The 15,700-nt window shown below is 32.9% G+C and overlaps 1 long non-coding RNA gene across 3 annotated transcripts; it reads right to left on the bottom strand.

Annotated features, from left to right (window-relative positions):
• Window positions 1-3,308: 3,308 nt before the first annotated feature.
• LOC123888168 lies at window positions 3,309-12,020 on the bottom strand. 3 transcript variants are annotated; one of them, XR_006801997.1, is made up of 7 exons: window positions 11,735-11,998; window positions 11,477-11,610; window positions 11,162-11,373; window positions 5,532-9,932; window positions 5,274-5,407; window positions 4,960-5,170; window positions 3,309-3,411 (listed from the first exon to the last, which is right to left on the bottom strand). It is a non-coding gene; the product is annotated as an uncharacterized LOC123888168 (long non-coding RNA). The 3 variants fall into 3 exon arrangements; XR_006801996.1 differs by lacking the exon at window positions 3,309-3,411 and adding an exon at window positions 3,467-3,731 and having other exon boundaries at window positions 11,735-12,020; XR_006801998.1 differs by lacking the exons at window positions 3,309-3,411; window positions 11,162-11,373 and adding an exon at window positions 3,467-3,731 and having other exon boundaries at window positions 11,735-12,020.
• Between the last annotated feature and the right edge of the window lie 3,680 nt (window positions 12,021-15,700).

Here is a 15,700-nt window from a genome sequence, read left to right on the forward strand (position 1 = left end):
ATACATAAAAATTTATTTATGTGGATAAATATGTTTTCCAAATGCTGTACAATGCATAATTTGCTACTACATCCGTCCCAAAATAATGGTCTTTTATGCATACCAATGCATAATTTGAATCATTAATATCTTTAGTTTTCTTTTATGAAAAATTATAAAAATTTAATATTATGAAAATATTCATTGAGACAAATCAAACAATATTATATTTGCTAATATTTGTCTTTATACATTAGTAAAAAAATACGGTAAAAATAAATATCAACAGGGACAATTCTTTTGGGACAGAGGGAGTATTTGCTATAACAAGTGACAACAACGGGTACCACCAATCCTCTTCATCTACCAATCCATCCCCTGTTGAAACTTGCAACAACAAAAGATTATTCATTTTCGATGTTAGACCATCTCTAATGGTGTAGTACTTATGATACTTATTAGTATTACCATTGGAGTACCACTCATTTGAGTACCTATTAGGTATCGCTTCTAGAATAAGAACTCTCCCTCTCTCTCTTCTTGAACCCACTTTATTTTTCATTAAAATATTCTTTTCATGGGACCCATTTTATTTTATATATTCAATTTGAATTAATGGATATTTACACAAAAACATTTTTTTGGTACATCACAAAAACACAATTTTTGAATAGGCGTACTCATCTTCATCTTCAAAATTAATTGTTTTTTTGGTACATCACAAAATTAATTGTTTTTAAAATTATGTAATGTTATTTTAAATTATATTTTAATTATGTAATTCTTAAAACTTGGCAATATTATTTTAAATTAAATTTTGAATTTTAATTATTTTTTCGAATTATAAAAATAAAATAGTACATACTAATTTTGTAATTTTATCATTCAATCAATTTATATTATAAAATAGATAATTAAATAATAAGTTATTGTAATGATGCGGAGTTATTGATGGGACCTATTTTAGAACTTTTTAAGAAGTATTAGGTTGGAGGGGTTGAGTACATATTAGGTACTATTATTAAAAAATAATAAATTAGTGACGTGTCCATGTGAGACTAATTTAAGTACTCAAATTTGGAGTTCTCCATTAGATTTCAACTGTGAGATTAGGGATGGCAATTGGACTCATACCCAATGGGTATCCGCAAAAAATACTCACAATGGGTAGGGTAAAAACCCGCATTTTGGGTACGGGGACGAGTATGGGTAATTACTCGCAAAAATGAACGGGTATGAGTGCGGGTACGGATACCTTAGTACCCACCCCGCCCCATACCCATATAGTATATATTTATTTATTTTATTTATATTATTATATAATAATATATGTATATCAATTTTTAAAAAATACAACACTATTAAACTATTACACATTTTTAATAAAAATATTTATTTATAATATAGTGCAAATACGATATGAGTATGTCAATAAGGATATGAACTTTATCACGAGATTAGTAATAATTTTGTTTATGATTTTAATGAGTCAACACTAAAATCTCTGAATTTTTATTAATTTTATTAAAATGATATGATATTTTATAATTGATCAATTTATTTTTAGCAAAAATACGGGTAACAGGTACGAGTATGGTTACTTGAATACCCATAAGGTATGGACATGGGTACAAAGATTGTTACCCACGCGGATATGAGGATGCGTACGTGTATTTTTTCAAACTGCGGGTATGAGAATGGATATTATAGTACCCTACCAATTGTCATCCCTATTGAGATGTTTAAAGCTTCATTAACTGCTAATGCTTCCCTATGAGATTTGAAGTGAGCCAACAATTAATTTTAATGGTGCCTAAATTTATTTCATCTAAATTAATTCTAGAAGTCACGAAAGTGTGCATTCAACTTTAACTAGTATCCGGACTCGTGCCAAGCACGGGTAAAATGAAACTACAAAAATAACATTTTAATATTAAAATTTTCAAAATTCTCAAATAAAAAGAATATAAATATAGGATATCGTATTAATATATGAATATAAATATAAATCCGGGGTAAATCTCAATGTAAAAATATAGACTCGTGTGTAAATTTTTTTTTTAAAAAAAAACCCAAACAAACAAAAAAAAAAGTTAAATTCTATAGTAAAATAAATATTAAACAAAAATCCTAAAAAAATTATCATAATATATCTTATATTAGTTAATTTTCACATCAATATCCTCCGAATAAAATAAATATATAGAACCTAGTATATATTATAAATAAAAAATATGTCTTTGTATTAATATATGAACAAACATACGGTTCCTATAATAATATATTTTTTTGGTATTCGTTTATCAAAAATATATACTTTTTGGTATTTACCATCTTGTTCTTAGGGGAAAAATTCTCTGATAATTAATAGTTCGACCGCCATGTGCATATATATCCCCAAATAATACATGTGCAAAATTCTCACATAAATAAAAAAACAAATCATATATAAATAACAAAATAAAAAGAACACAGGCCACATAAAAATAGGTCTATGTATTAATATATGAGTAAAAGTATAAAATCCCGTACAAATGTCTTAAAATAAAAGTATACAACCACGATAAAAAATATAACAAATAAAATAGATAAAAAAAAATAGGAAAATTAATTAAAAAAAATAGGAGAATGTCTTAAAATCCCGTATAAATGTCTTAAAATAATTGTACTATTTTCCTCCTCTTTTTTTTTTGAACGATTCTCTTCCTCCTCTTTATTATTGGTCTTCTCTTTTTCTTTTTCTTTTTTGGTACAAATTATTGGTCTTCTCTAAATAAATAAAAAATTAATACAGAAAATAATTTTAACCTAATCAAATAAATTTAATCCACTCTAAGAAAAGAATATCATTGATCCCGTCAAGTTCTATCGCAACCAACTTGGTATTAATTCATTCCTTTCATAGTCTTTCTATACATCTGCAAACAAAATATAATAAATGATTAAATCCAATATAAAACATTGCTTTGAATATTTTTACGGTACAATAAATATAATAAAATTAATGTTTGCACAACTATTAATAGAATGTTGCATCGCCTATTTCATTATAGAATGTTTTTAATAACGTCCAATTTTGCATATTATTAGTATTAATGGTACACCTATAAATCATCAATTGTCTATGTAGAATTTGAATTTTTGGTTTCTCATGTGAATTATGTGAATTAATTGTCAAAGCCATATGAGAAGAAAAACCTTTTGGACATGCCAGGTGTACAAAATTCTTTGAAAAAAATGACTCAAATCACGGGTAAAAATGTGTTTGTAAATTCTTTTTCCCATGAATCTTATTTCAAGTAAAACACAAAAATTCATATTTTAAATTATTCTAGTTTAATCCAATCTAAGAAAAGAATATCATTGATCCCGTCAAGTTCTATCGCAACCAACTTGGTATTAATTCATTCCTTTCATAGTCTTTCTATACATCTGCAAATAAAATATAATAAATGATTAAATCCAATATAAAACATTACTTTGGATATTTTTACGGTACAATAAATATAATAAAATTTATAACACCCCAACTAAAATGTCTAGAATATTTAGTCGGAATATACATAATTGAATCCGAGTACATTAAATTACAAAATGACTTCTAATTATAAAAATTCACAGCGGAAGGAAACTAATGGAAACAACATATTAATACAAAAACAAGGAAGAAGACAATTCTTCTCATCGGGTAATCCAAGCTCAGTCTCGACCAACAGTTCCCACCTGGTCCTTGCTCTAGTAAACCTGACTATCTGAAAAAAACATAAATGGAGTGGATTGAGACTACTAAGCCTCAGTGAGCTCCTACTACCCAACTACTGGTGACTACACCGGGTAATTGAAACTAATAGTTTCTATTCTTGTCTTAAACCTTAATGCATAATTTTGATAATTCATCGGTTGATCATTTATAATTCATATTCATTAAAGAATAGCATAAACATACATAAAGGTGTAACAAACAATTATTATCTTGGCTCATTTTACATAGACAACATGAGGTGAGTTAGGCTCAGGAGGTCTATCTAGTCGGTCAAATTCCCTATCGAGGGCTAGGACACGACTCCTTGACTCGTCTTATCGTCATGTGGAATTCCCTCTAGGAATCCAACTAGATTATCCAACTCCTATATCAGGTAGTCTCCGGTATCACCAGGATCACAACTTAACATTTTATTCATAAATGTGGTACAAAGGCCACTGAAACATTTCATTCCGAAATATGGCACAAGGCCCATAATCAATTCCATAAAATCAACTGATTTAATTCTAATAATCTTAACTTAATGGATTCCTAATAATGTACAGGAATCACCTAATCACCTAATCATGAGTTGTTATCCTACCCGTGCATATCCCGATCCAAGGGAACTTAATCATTACTTAAATAACACTATGTTCTTGTATGATTTCACCTATGGCTCATGGTTCGTAATCATTGGGGAACTCATTGCTAACTAACTAATCAGCCCCTTTATTAAGTATTGATTCAATAATTCCTAGGTGTTTCGATCAAGATAAGATTACATTTAAGAATTGCAAACATTATGTAAAATAATTTAATGACCAATTGGAACTTAAAAAGGAGTGTTTGTTCAGTAATAAAAGTAGTAAGAATTCATTCTCAAGTCAAACTCGGAAACATGACTCGTGAACGGATCCAGTCAGTTGTAAAATCAACACCTACAGTCCGATTCATCATTGACACAACTTACATGCTCTTAAACATAATTTTAACGCATTAATGAGCTTTGGGTTTAAGCATCATCACAAAACACCTAATCTAAAATTCACATAATAAGCAATGGGGAAGGGTTAGCTTATTTATGTATAATTCATGCTCATCAATAAGGTTTGATGGACATTAGGAGTACAATGGGAATGCTAATACTCCAAAGTAATGTATCTATGACTTAAATACTAATGGCTCTACTTAATGGCCAATTAAATAATGTATTGCTAATACCTAAAGGAACCCACCTGAGTTTGATAGCGATTCCAAACTGTTTCGCATGCTTATAATCATCCGTTTGTGCCGCTCAAAATGCAAATCCGTAGTCCATAAAACACCAAAAAACCAGATTTTCTGCACAAACTCTGCTACTGACTTCCAACTTCAAAAATGTCTATCGACCTCATCGCTCGTCGAAAAATTATGCAACCGGTACCACAACGACCGTATTTGAGTTAGCTATCCATAGAAACAAACGGAATTTCAATCGGAATTACGGTTTATCAGATATGACTCGATTACTGAAGACAGGTCCAGACGAAAAAGTGCAGAATTTACTTACCTTAAAGTGCCAATAACACCCAAGAAACTTAAAAGCTAGCTATGAGCTCTTCCAACTCCTCCGACCCATTAATAGCTCTCTAATCCTTGCTTCTGACCTTCTCTTGCAACAATACTACTCTTCCACCAAACCCACTGGTTTTGACAAGGGAAAACATGCATTCAAATCAATTTATTGAATTATTAAAGAAATTGGGGCTTAGGGTTGAGAGATTTGCGTGAGATTGGGATGAAGGAGGTGAAAAATAGAAGACCTTACCTTGTTCCACTTGAGCTTAGGAACCTAAGAAGTGAATTGCATGGTAGATTTGGGATTAATTTGAGGTTGAGAAGAAAATGGGTTGAAGGCAATTGTTGTTGTTGTTGTTGCTGCTGCGTGGAGGGTAAGGAGAGTAGGGAGAGAGGTTGCTGATTTATTTCTTTTCTTGAGTCTCGTGAGAAGAAGAGGAAGTGGGGAGAGTTTTACTGACTTTTTGTTTTCTCTCTCTCCAATTTCACTTAAACAGCCAAAAATCATTTTACACATTTGTCTCTCAGCTTGTCATAACTACTAATTGTACCCCTTTTTCTTAACACCAAACATACTTGTATTTTTCCTTAAAAATTTCTTCTGATTCATCCAATAAACCTCATTCTTATTTCAATTTGGGGTTTCTAATTAATACTATTATTATTAATTAGAGTTGGGTCGTTACAATCTACCTCCCTTAAAAGAATTTCGTCCTCGAAATTCGGAAACTACTACATATATCACCGGGTAATTGCCTATAACTCGTTCAGATTCTAACTCCGTCTCTTAATTGGTCATAATTAGTTATTCCATAATTACCCATCATTACTCTTCTTTGCATTAGTAGTGTTTATGCTACTATTTGAATCCCTACTTATCCAATTCATGACCTCGAACTCCCAACTGTAGTCCACATTACAACTCTTAGGTGCGTGTTCATCTTATATTAGCCTTTCTATATCTATATTCTTTAAAACGACACCGATGCACACTTGTTCTTACTATTTCACCAGGTTAAACTCCTCATTTAAACTGTTTTTACAACGCAATCCCTGCCCTCAAAGGTACTCCGTTACTACAATCCAAAGTTTAAGTGTGGACTTACGCGTAACCTACTCGTCACACTTTTTTCAATTATCTTACAATCATCTACGACAATTTTCTTGGAATAAAACTTTCCTCTCTTAAAGAGCTATTGGCCTAAAAGCCAATCTTTCAACATTCTCAACCAATATTCTGCTGCGCACTCTGGTTTTAATTACCAATGCATCTTTCTGGTTGTGTCCATACAACCAACGTCTACAATTCCCGAATGCGTTATACCTCATTGCATCTCGTCCAGCGTATACTTCTACCGTACTTTACTTCTAAAAACCAGTCTACTAGATATTGCATTAATTGTCTCTATTTCCTATCACATATCACATCACTACCTTTTCCGTCGTACAACCTCATAAATCAAAACTTGCATCGCTTTGTGATGTCAGACGTACCACTGCATAATTAACACTTTATCGCAACCTTATATTTTTGCTACACGTCCACTCATATCGTTTTCTAGTTGTTTCATGTCCTTTAGTCTTTTCACCGCTTCGCGTTCGGCACCGTGTTTCATCTTTCTCGTCATACTCCACTTATGGTGACTTAATTGATCTAACGCTAACCCTTACTACATTCACTGATGTTATCCACGAGTCAACTCTGCTTAACTTCCAATTCTACCGACATTCTTCTAAAACGAGAATTGGATCTTGGCGGAATTTAGCTGGTAGGATTTTGATAAGAAATTGATTGAGACAGTCTAGTTACCAATTCGGTGGTTAAGCACATAAGGTCTTGAATTTCTAATACCGGAACTAATTTGAATCGCTTAACTCTGGAGTGCTTAATGAGGTTAAATAACAGATTAGCTAGGACAATTGATGTTTTTCAAAAGGAGACAATTCAATACGCAGCGAGAAATTTCAGCGTACACTGATTCGAACTAGTTGCTGACATTGGAATTTGGGAGTTGAAGACATTTTGTCAGAGATATTTAAGATGAGACTAAAATATTAGACTGACATGCTGATAAGGTTCTAATGAAGGATCACTGTTCAAACAGTCGAGTAACAAAAGATGTTGTCTTAAAATGCTAGTGGCAATACTAATGGAGTTATTTGTCTCTAGATTGCTTATAGGTATCAACAAACAAATCACTAGAATAATTGGTAGTTGCCTGAAGGAACACTCGTGTTTATTGGCTAATACTCTCAGGCTTACACTAGTCTATTCTGATAACTATGGATGGGACTGAAAAGGGTTTTCAATTAATATTGACCTTATTATTTCTTCTTAATTCCCTTGAACACGGGAGGATTTGGATCTTATTCGAAACTAGTTGATGAGATCTTATAAGGAAGGTTGAGTAAATCGATTGGTTAAACAATTTCGAATTTCAAGCACATGGAAGATCTAAGTGTTTTACCGAAACTGACACTGAACTGAGTCATTTGTATCTAGAGGGTTTAATGATACTGATTAACAGGGTAACAAGAATTACAGGACAAGTGGGCACTTAAACTGGATTTACTCGTGTCCTTTTAGAGTAATTGAACTTTTGCTGATCTGGATTGATCATTAATAATGTAACGGAAAGGCTAAAGATATTTTGGGCAGAGATCTTGAAAATAATACGCTAAACGTTCGTTTGACTGATAAATAACGAGAAAATAGGGAGGTTCTCATTTTATTTGAATTTATTTGTCGAACATTGCTGATAGGCATTAAGGCATAAAAAGAAATTATTTATCTGAGGCATAATCAGACAAATTGGAGATCACGCACATTTATGATTTTCTACGGCTTGCTGATATCGAATCATGCATTGCTCAATTCAACGAATTATACCCGGTTAGTGTTCCCATGGTTGGATGGCAACTTGTTCTCTAAGGTTTACACGCCACACAATTCTAATTGACACTGCACGCTTAAGATTTCATTCCACTCTCTGCTTAGAGTCAGGGGTTTTGTCGTCTCGACTTAACTATCATTGAACTACCAATCTAGTACCAGCTTACATACTTCCCCGTATCTTATTTCGAAATATATTTCGTCACGTCCACCGTATCGGTTCTAGTCATTACTGTCTACTATAAACGTTAGGGTCTACTTCCTACTGATTTCAAGCTCATACTCCACAAATTCTTTCTATCGGCAATTCTCTTAAGTTACGAAAAACTTGATTCTAATTTGAAATTTCGCTGACAAGCTCTTACAAGGATGTGTAACTGACTCTGATGGGTATTGGCTGTAAGGTTTGAACACCTAAGGGTTTTTTTTTTTTTTTTTTTTTGACTTATTAAGACTAATATAAAATTGAGTTTCTAATTTTAAGGTTAATTGAGTAACGACACTTAACAGACCTACTTGAATGACTGGTATCATTAAGACGAAATTCTAATTGTTATACTGGGTAAGGCTTGACTTCTAGTGGTCTGGTAAGATTACTGGTTACGGGCTGAGAGGCTGAAATTTTCTCCTCGAGGACATCTGGTGTAACTCATTCTAAATGAATAGTACGATAGACTTACTTTAGAAAAACAATGGGATATATGTGGTCTAGTTTGAATTCTCCAATAGAGGTAGTTAATGGGTCTGTTGACACTAAAATGAATTTCTGGACTGCACCGAAGATTAACAATTTTAGGAAAAGTTGTGGCTAACTGACTATTAGGTCATACTTGGATCGACATGTTACTGATAAAGGTTCACAAGGACAGAAGGTTAATTCTAGGTTCCGAAAGATTCACACAACACTAATGTGTCGGTTAGTTACTACTTGCATACTACACATTTCAATTAAACTGTGCCCAGTCTCCCAAGTCCATCATCTGTCTCATTGCACAATTCAGACTTACTATCTTCATTCGAGGGTCCTACTTCTATACTCCATTTCGATTCTATTTCGGTCAACGCTTATTCAAATACTGGGTTTTCCTTTTTATCAAGATCCTCTAAATAGTTACGCCCGCTCCCAACATTCGAGCGCATCAATCTCTTGCACCTTTTAACATACCTCTTACTACTGCTACCACGTACTTCTTCCGAATTCTTTGCACCACTTGTTGGTGTTACACTACTTACTCCTGTGGCGTCGACTACTCCAGTTCCAATATCCGGTTCAAAGGATCTTCATTCACAACTGCCTCTGAATTCGTGCTTCTACTGCGCTCTTACTACTTGACCACCTTGGTCCACTTCGGTTCTCAACCGTAATACCCTGCCTACCATACACGATACTGAGTTGATTGGGCTCAGCACGCGATGATTTCAGCGTAAACAGTCCAGACTCCAAAGGGTCCGTACTTCTTTGGATTGAACCTTAATGACTCATGGCAAGGTCCAATACTGGATCGACCTGCTCTGATACCAATTATAACACCCCAACTAAAATGTCTAGAATATTTAGTCGGAATATACATAATTGAATCCGAGTACATTAAATTACAGAATGACTTCTAATTATAAAAATTCACAGCGGAAGGAAACTAATGGAAACAACATATTAATACAAAAACAAGGAAGAAGACAATTCTTCTCATCGGGTAATCCAATCTCAGTCTCGACCAACAGTTCCCACCTGGTCCTTGCTCTAGTAAACCTGACTATCTGAAAAAAAAGATAAATGGAGTGGGTTGAGACTACTAAGCCTCAGTGAGCTCCTACTACCCAACTACTGGTGACTACACCGGGTAATAGAAACTAATAGTTTCTATTCTTGTCTTAAACCTTAATGCATAATTTTGATAATTCATCAGTTGATCATTTATAATTCATATTCATTAAAGAATAGCATAAACATACATAAAGGTGTAACAAACAATTATTATCTTGGCTCATTTTACATAGACAACATGAGGTGAGTTAGGCTCAGGAGGTCTATCTAGTCGGTCAAATTCCCTATCGAGGGCTAGGACACGACTCCTTGACTCGTCTTATCGTCATGTGGAATTCCCTCTAGGAATCCAACCAGATTATCCAACTCCTATATCAGGTAGTCTCCGGTATCACCAGGATCACAACTTAACATTTTATTCATAAATGTGGTACAAAGGCCACTGAAACATTTCATTCCGAAATATGGCACAAGGCCCATAATCAATTCCATAAAATCAACTGATTTAATTCTAATAATCTTAACTTAATGGATTCCTAATAATGTACAGGAATCACCTAATCACCTAATCATGAGTTGTTATCCTACCCGTGCATATCCCGATCCAAGGGAACTTAATCATTACTTAAATAACACTATGTTCTTGTATGATTTCACCTATGGCTCATGGTTCGTAATCATTGGGGAACTCATTGCTAACTAACTAATCAGCCCCTTTATTAAGTATTGATTCAATAATTCCTAGGTGTTTCGATCAAGATAAGATTACATTTAAGAATTGCAAACATTATGTAAAATAATTTAATGACCAATAGGAACTTAAAAACGAGTGTTTGTTCAGTAATAAAAGTAGTAAGAATTCATTTTCAAGTCAAACTCGGAAACATGACTCGTGAACGGATCCAGTCAGTTGTAAAATCAACACCTACAGTCCGATTCATCATTGACACAACTTACATGCTCTTAAACATAATTTTACCGCATTAATGAGCTTTGGGTTTAAGCATCATCACAAAACACCTAATCTAAAATTCACATAATAAGCAATGGGGAAGGGTTAGCTTATTTATGTATAATTCATGCCCATCAATAAGGTTTGATGGACATTAGGAGTACAATGGGAATGCTAATACTCCAAAGTAATGTATCTATGACTTAAATACTAATGGCTCTACTTAATGGCCAATTAAATAATGTATTGCTAATACCTAAAGGAACCCACCTGAGTTTGATAGCGATTCCAAACTGTTTCGCATGCTTATAATCATCCGTTAGTGCCGCTCAAAATGCAAATCCGTAGTCCATAAAACACCAAAAAACCAGATTTTCTGCACAAACTCTGCTACTGACTTCCAACTTCAAAAATGTCTATCGACCTCATCGCTCAGTCGAAAAATTATGCAACCAGTACCACAACGACCGTATTTGAGTTAGCTATCCATAGAAACAAACGGAATTTCAATCGGAATTACGGTTTATCAGATATGACTCGATTACTGAAGACAGGTCCAGACGAAAAAGTGCAGAATTTACTTACCTTAAAGTGCCAATAACACCCAAGAAACTTAAAAGCTAGCTATGAGCTCTTCCAACTCCTCCGACCCATTAATAGCTCTCTAATCCTTGCTTCTGACCTTCTCTTGCAACAATACTACTCTTCCACCAAACCCACTGGTTTTGACAAGGGAAAACATGCATTCAAATCAATTTATTGAATTATTAAAGAAATTGGGGCTTAGGGTTGAGAGATTTGCGTGAGATTGGGATGAAGGAGGTGAAAAATAGAAGACCTTACCTTGTTCCACTTGAGCTTAGGAACCTAAGAAGTGAATTGCATGGTAGATTTGGGATTAATTTGAGGTTGAGAAGAAAATGGGTTGAAGGCAATTGTTGTTGTTGTTGCTGCTGCTGCGTGGAGGGTAAGGAGAGTAGGGAGAGAGGTTGCTGATTTATTTTTATTTTTTAGAAGTAATCATGCAAGATTGTGAATCAAATGAAGTGAGGATGAATTTCTTGATGCTCCATGGTGAGTCTCATGAGAAGAAGAGGAAGTGGGAAGAGTTTTAGGGTCTGTTTGGTTCAAAATAGGGGGAGGGGAGGTGAGGTATTTTTATAGAGGGGAGGGGAGGGAGGGGGAGGGGAGGGAAATTTTTTAATTACATATGTGTTTGGTTCAAAAGAGGGGAGAGGAGGGGAGGTAAGGTATTTTAATTAAATATATGTTTGGTTCACAAGGGAAAGAGAAGTATTTTAAAAGCAATTTACTTTTTTACCCTTAAAATCTTTATTATTACATCAAAACAAATAACACATATTTTTCAAAGAAAAAAAATACAGCAGTGCTATATATAGCGAATGACTCTTCCCAAAAATTTCACGATGCTGATGTGTTGGTTTATTAACCGAGAGAATGGTTTAAATTCCTATTTTTGTGGAAAACATGGTTGATCTATGTATTTGACCAGCCAATCACAACAATTCGGGACAATTCGTGAAGTAGTTCTTTCGCTGTATTTATCATTTCCCAAAAAAATATTTCCAGGAGTTTGAGCAAATAAACTCATAGCAAATAAAGTATTAATAAATATCATATAGTATCAAGTTCTCCAGGAGTTTGAGCAGAAAAGTTTTCCTCATAATTCCTCTCTTTCTAGCCTGGTTCTCCAAACTTAATCTGTTAAAAAAAAAAAAAAATTAACAACGATGCAATGAAATAACTAATTAAGATACAGGAAATCATATACTAAATAAAAACACACAGAGAGGGGTTCGCTAAAGAGAGATAAAACAACAGTAAAAACACAAAGGAAGAATCACTTCAGAGCAAACGGTCTAACATCTGTTACTACGAACACGAAAACTATACAGCGAGGTATGAACTTTTTGTAATACAAGGAGTATAGGTAATACGGTGGCAGACAAGAAGTATAAGTAATACAGACAACAAAGACCTAATAATAAAAATGGTAATAAGGATAATATTGGAATTTTAAAATATATTGAGGATAATTTTGTCAGTTTAATAAACTTTGAAAAAGCTTCCCTCCCCTCACCTCCAAATCCCCCCGATTTGGGGGAAGCAAAAATTGAGTTTATGAGGGATTCTGCTTACCTCCCCTCCCCTCCTATCCCCTCCTAAAAATTGAACCAAACACAAAAAAAATAAAATATTACCTCCCCTCCCCTCACCTCCCCTCCAAAATTGAACCAAATTCTGCTTACTGACTTTTTTTGTTTTCTCTCTTTCCAATTTCACTTAAACAGCCAAAAATCATTTTACACATTTGTCTCTCAGCTTGTCATAACTACTAATTGTACCCCTTTTTCTTAACACCAAACATACTTGTATTTTTCCTTAAAAATTTCTTCTGATTCATCCAATAAACCTCATTCTTATTTCAACTAGTATCCGGACCCGTGCCAAGCACGGGTTAAAATATGACGGTAAATAAACATGTTTAAATATTAAAGTTTTTTTTGTACTAAAGTTCTAATAATTAATAAAAAATTAACATATTTGTCAGGTTGATGTCAGAATTGATCTCTGATTCATATTAGGCGTTCTAATGGACTGGAGACCGATGTGAAAACTAAAAAAACCTGATATAAAAATAATAAAAAAATCATAACTTTACAAATATTATTGTGTAAAAGCATTTATTTTTTGACAAATTATTGTGTAAACATAAACATGAGAGCCACACAAGTTCGATCAATAAGATGTGTGAAGAAAATATTTAAAGTAAGAGAACCAAATTAAAATCGATGATGCTTATTAGTACTACCAAATAATGTAGAAAACATTTTCGCATTGATTGTTTTACAGTACCAACACTCGGGAGAGGAATGGAACTACTTGGTGTCAAAACTGACACCTGAATCAAATAAACTTATGTAGAATAAATTAAGTATTTACAACTTGATAAAAAAAATCTGTTATAAACTATTTCTAAGCATGAACAATAATATGGAAGAATAGAGAGGAAGAAGAGAAAGGGATAAGAGAAAGGAATAAACTTATTCACAAGTGTGTGTTTACATGAAAATAAGAGTGTCATTTATAGGACACACTAGGGGACAAGAAAACCTACCACATAATGGACATTCATTACATATTATTCATAACACTCCCCCTTGAATGTCCATGAAGGATATTCTTTCTCTAAAAAAAAAAAAAAAAATCAAGTGAAGGAAAAGAGTACATCATCATTTATGTGTGAACTGCCTCATTAAAAACCTTACCAGGAAAACCCAGTGGGATAAAACCATGGTGAAGGGAAAAAGAGTGCAGTAAATATTTGTGTCTCCCCCTCATAAAGACAAATTATACATGAGATGAAAAACCAAATAATCTCCAGTACTAGTTGATCAAAAGCTTTACTTGAAGTTGACTTTGTAGAAAGATCTGTCATATCTTCTTTATTATGTTCTTCTCCAAATTAGCAGTGAGTCCGATATTATCTTCATATTGAATTGTTGCATGAACCATCCTTTTGTAATAAAAACATCAAGTTTATTGTATGTGTTGAATTACAGACCTCGACAAAAACGTCTTCTCAACTTGCTTGATGTAGTGCTGAAATCTTCACACGATTGGATGATATTGATGTTTCTTTAAGGTATAAATATTATGCTTGACTTTGTTCCAATATCTGTGTTAGCTGAATAAAATATCACGACATGTATAACTATAACTATATATAGTAAAATATATCAGTGTCTTTAATTGAATTAAGATATGGTACTTCAGGACCAATTCAAATTGTTCATCATTTTCTAGATGCATTACACGATCTTTGCTCAGATCAAATGACATCACAACCATTTTAGTACACAACAGATTTGTCCATGTCAAACTGTTCTAATACTTTTGCTATATAATTTTACTATAAATTTGTGATTCCAAATAAACTTTGTGCATTCAACATATTTCTTTAATCTACGAATTTCATAAGCTCTTCAGGAGTTCTGATAATATTTATAGTAAATGATATTTCTCAACAAATATATTAGCATTTGATATATGGTACTTCAGGACCAATTAGTAATTCACTATTGATGAACTTACAACAATTTCATATAGAATCATGTTTTATATAAGGTTCATGATTCACGAAGCATTCTTCAAATACTTATTTTGTAAGAAATGACAATATCTCAAGCTCTTCAGGAGTCTCTTGATCATATTTTTATCATCGATATAAATCTTAAATATATCAAATTTATTGCCAAATATTTTCTTAAAATGTACAAATTGTCATTTTCATATTTCTCACTTGGAAATATTCAACAAGAATATTATACAACATGCATATAGATGTTGCCCGAGTATATAAGGAGAGTTATTCATGTTTATAAAGTCATCTCTCCAATATATATGTGTCTTACGAAAATTAAATCCTTTTAGGATTTTCATATAATCATCATTATCAAGTGAGCCAATCAAATACGTTAAAACACATATTTCACATAAATTGAGTATTTCATATGCTACTCAACTTAATTAATTACAAAGAAGTTTTGGAATTCACTTTAGGTGAATATGCTTCTTGAAAATCAATGATAGACATTTATCGATATACTTGAATAACCATTCAAACTCTAAATATTTTATTTTCATTATTTTCTTTTTTCTTGAGAACTTATTCATATCGAATTGTTTCCATCTGCAGATGAAATGGACTACTAGTCCAAGAATATTTCGCTTTGCAAAGCTACTTTAATATTGTATCAATCACGTCTATCTATTTAGTCAATAATT

The sequence above is a fragment of the Trifolium pratense genome, linkage group LG6, assembly GCF_020283565.1.
Source record: "Trifolium pratense cultivar HEN17-A07 linkage group LG6, ARS_RC_1.1, whole genome shotgun sequence".
NCBI classification, from domain to species: Eukaryota; Viridiplantae; Streptophyta; class Magnoliopsida; order Fabales; family Fabaceae; genus Trifolium; species Trifolium pratense.